A 3,940-nucleotide genomic window follows, 5' to 3' on the forward strand; every position below is an offset into this window, starting at 1 on the left:
ATCCATTATTTCTTGTTTGATGCTGTCCCCAACCTCACTACGACTGTTTAGAGGTCTGTACACAATTTCCACTAGCGTTTTCTGCCATTTGGTATTCTGCAGCTACCCCCATCCCGCTTCCAAATCATCCAAGCTAATGTCGCTCCTTAGCATTGCATTAATTTCTTCTTTAACCAGCAACGCCACCCCGCCTCCTTTTCATTTCTGTCTATACTTCACAAGCATCTTATAGACCTGCCCTGCTACCGTCAAGGATTCTGTGAACATGCACTCCAAGGTCATTTGCACCTCTACACTCATCAGTGGCCGAACATTTAATGTTTATGCGCTTTCCCTATAAGCACTCCCCAAATGCATTATCGAAAGCTTCTTCGGGTTGAATTCCATTAAACCCCTGACAAGTTCTTTGATATCTACCTGCAATGTACAGCTTTCTTCCTCATTATCAAGCATACCTGGTTGACCAATCTTTCAGTCACCTGCGCTAATTTGTATTTAGTGGTTCGGTGTCAAATTTGTATCGCATAATACTCTTGTGAAGCGTCTTGGACATTTCGCTAATTTCAAGGTGCTAATTATATATAAGTTGTTGTTGTTGTTTAAAATGTGTGTTACATAACGTTATATAGGGATTGCATCACAGAAAGAGACAATTGTACCTAACTGGTGTTGCGAGAGTTAATGCTGCACACTCCGCTACTTCACTTGATCCTATCAGCATATTGTTCTATTGCTTTCTCAGTCATGTGCTTAGGTAATTTCCCTATAAAATGAATCTGTGCTATTCGCCTCAACTACTGCTTATGTAGCATCTTCCACATTCTAACCAATCTTTGGTAAATAACTTGCTCTTGAATTGTCCACTGAATTTACCGGTGACCTCCCGTTCTGAACTCCTGCACAATAGCAAACATTTTCTCCACATCAACTCGATCAAATACCTTCATAATGTTAAAAATATATCTCACTTGTTTTTCGAGAAAGAAGCTCCCCAGACTGTTCAGTTTTTCCCGAAATGTAAATTCTTTCAGTTCTAACCGAAATCTTTCCTTCTTTGCTGTGAGTTTCTGCGATTCTGTGATTTAATTTTCACATCGTCTGGGAGACCCAATAGGGCAAGCATGCAGGCGGTCTCTCTGATAAATTGCACCGACGATTCGACTATTAAAGCAGCTCTACTGTGTAGTTGCGATGGCCGAGTGGTTAAGTCGTTGGACTTGAAATCCAATGGGGGTTTCCATGCGCAGGTTCAAACCCTGCTCGCAGCGATTCTACAGGTGCTGTTTTTTTATTGACTAACGGGGATCTCATTGGAATCTGATCACAATTCCCTCCACTGCCCTTTATTACACTGATTGACGCGAAGCTGTTGTTCGAATTGTTTATCGGTATTAATTGTTGGTTTGTTGGGCATAATCTGCAAAAATCAGTGAGCAATATACACAGTATGAAAAAATGCCTTTTAATAAAGTCAAGTGCATTGTTTGGGAGGAACTCACCTTTAGTTAATGAGTGCGAACGAGGTTTGGTTTTATAAAGATGAACAAGTTTTGCCAAAATGACCACGGCAGCGTTTGATGTTGCAATTTTCTGATAACATCAGTGTTTGCATCAAAGTAGATGCCTTATCCATTAAGCGATGTCGTCCCTGCAGTTTGCAGCAGAATAATGTACAGCAAAATTCTAATGGGTCAAAGTGCAATAGAAAGGCAAGCATGAAATCTCGGTGCCGCAATGCAAGGAGTATTCGGAACCCAGGACAGGGCTCTGAGCTAGTTAGAGTGGGTGAGAGCTCAGATCACAGGACCCCAAAAATGCAAAAGGCAGGAGGCAACAGAGCAGAGTAGAACTGGGGAAAGTGTAAACGACAAGGTGATAGGAAGGGACAATATGTATGAATATAAAGAGGCTGCAGGAGCGGTCAAAACTAAAAATCCTGGTTTTAAAAACTAGTATTAAAACACTCTACCTCACCGCACGCAGCTTTTGAAATAAAGTAAATGATTTGACGGCACAAATCATCATAAATGGGTATGATTTGTTGGCCATTACTGAAACGTTGCAGGTTGGCCAGAACAGGGAATTAAACATACAGCGGTATCTGACAATTCGGAAGGATAGACAAGAAGGGAACGGAGGTGGGGTAGCTCTGTTAATAAAGGATGATATCAGGGCAGGTGTGAGAGACGATATTGGCTCTAATTAACAAAATGTTGAATCATTGTGGGTAGATATTAGAGATAGTAAGGGGAAAAAGTCACTGGTGGGCGTAGTTTATAGGCCCCCAAATAATAGCTTCACGGTGGGGCGGGCAATAACCAAGGGAATAATGGAGGCATGTGAAAAAGCAACGGCAGTAATCATGGGGGATTTTAACCTACATATCGATTGGTCATATCAAATCGCACTGCGTAGCCTTGAGGAGGAATTCATAGAATGCATACGGGATTGTTTCTTAGAACATTATGTTACAGAACGTAAAAGGGAGCAAGCTATCTTAGATCTGGTCCTGTGTAATGAGACAGGAATAATAAACGATCTCCCAGTACAAGATCCTCTCGGAATGAGTGATCACAGTATGGTTGAATTTGTAATACAGTTTGAGGGTGAGGAAGTAGTGTCTCAAACGAGCGTACTGTGCTTAACCAAAAGTGACTATAGTGGGATGAGGGCAGAGTTGGCTGAAGTAGACTGGAACACAGACTAAACGGTGGCACAATTGAGGAACATTGGAGGACTTTTATGGAGTTCTTTCATAGTGCTCAACAAAAATATATTCCAGTGAAAAAGAAGGGCGGTAAGAGAAGGGATAACCAGCCGTGGATAACCAAGAAAATAAAGGAGAATGTCAAAATAAAAACCAATGCGTATAAGGTGGCTAAGTTTAGTGGGAAATTAGCAGATTGGGAAAATTTTAAACGACAGCAAAGAATGACGAAGAAAGCAATAAAGAAAGGAAAGCTAGATTACGAAGGTAAACTTGCACAAAACATAAAAATAGTTAGTAAAAGCTTTTACCGATATATAAAACGGAAAAGTGTGACTACAGTAAATGTTGGTCCCTGAGAAGGTGAGAAGGGGGATTTAATAATGGGAAATGTGGAAATGGCTGAGACCTCAAACAATTATTGCTTCGGTCTTCACAGTGGAACACACAAAAACCATGACAAAAATTGCTGGTCACGGGAATGTGGGATGGAAGGACCTTGAGATAATCACTATCACTGGGGGGCTAGTGCTGGACAGGCTAATAGGACTCAAGGTAGACAAGTCCCCTGATTCTGATGAAATGCAACCCAGGGTATTAAAAGAGATGGCGGACGTTCTAGCAGATGCATTCGTTATAATCTACCAAAATTTTCTGGACTCAAGGGAGGTACCAGTGAATTAAAAAGCAGCAAATGTAAAGCCTCTGTTTAAAAAAGGGGGCAGACAAAAGGCAGGTAACTATAGGCCGGTTAGTTTAACATCTGTAGTGGGGAAAATGCTTGAAGCTATCATGAAGTAAGAAATAGCGGGAACCGAGATAGGAATAGTGCAATCAAGCAGATGGAACATGGATTCAGGAAGGGGAAAGCATGTTTAAATAATTTACTGGAATTCTTTGACGATATAACGGGCATGGTGGATAGAGGTGTACCGATGGATGTGGTGTATTTAGATTTCCAAAAGGCTTTCGATAAGGTGCCACACAAAAGGTTACTGCAGAAGATAAAGATACGTGGAGTCATAGGAAATCTATTAGCATGGATAGAGAATTGGCTAACGAACAGAAAGCAGAAAGTCTGGATAAATGGGTCCTTTTCGGGTTGGAAATCGGTGGTTAGTGGTGTGTCACAGGGATCAGAGCTGGGACTACAACTGTTTACAATATACATAGATGACCTGGAAGAGGGGACAGAGTGTCGTGTAACAAAATTTGCAGATGACACAAAGATTA

At 41.3% G+C, this 3,940-nt stretch overlaps 1 non-coding gene across 1 annotated transcript; it reads left to right on the forward strand.

Annotated features, from left to right (window-relative positions):
* The first annotated feature begins 1,185 nt into the window (after positions 1 to 1,185).
* Positions 1,186 to 1,268, forward strand: trnas-uga (transfer RNA serine (anticodon UGA)). The gene has a single exon. It is a non-coding gene; the product is annotated as a tRNA-Ser (tRNA).
* Positions 1,269 to 3,940: the final 2,672 nt, after the last annotated feature.

The sequence above is a fragment of the Pristiophorus japonicus genome, unplaced genomic scaffold (assembly GCF_044704955.1).
Source record: "Pristiophorus japonicus isolate sPriJap1 unplaced genomic scaffold, sPriJap1.hap1 HAP1_SCAFFOLD_62, whole genome shotgun sequence".
Classification (NCBI taxonomy): Eukaryota; Metazoa; Chordata; class Chondrichthyes; family Pristiophoridae; genus Pristiophorus; species Pristiophorus japonicus.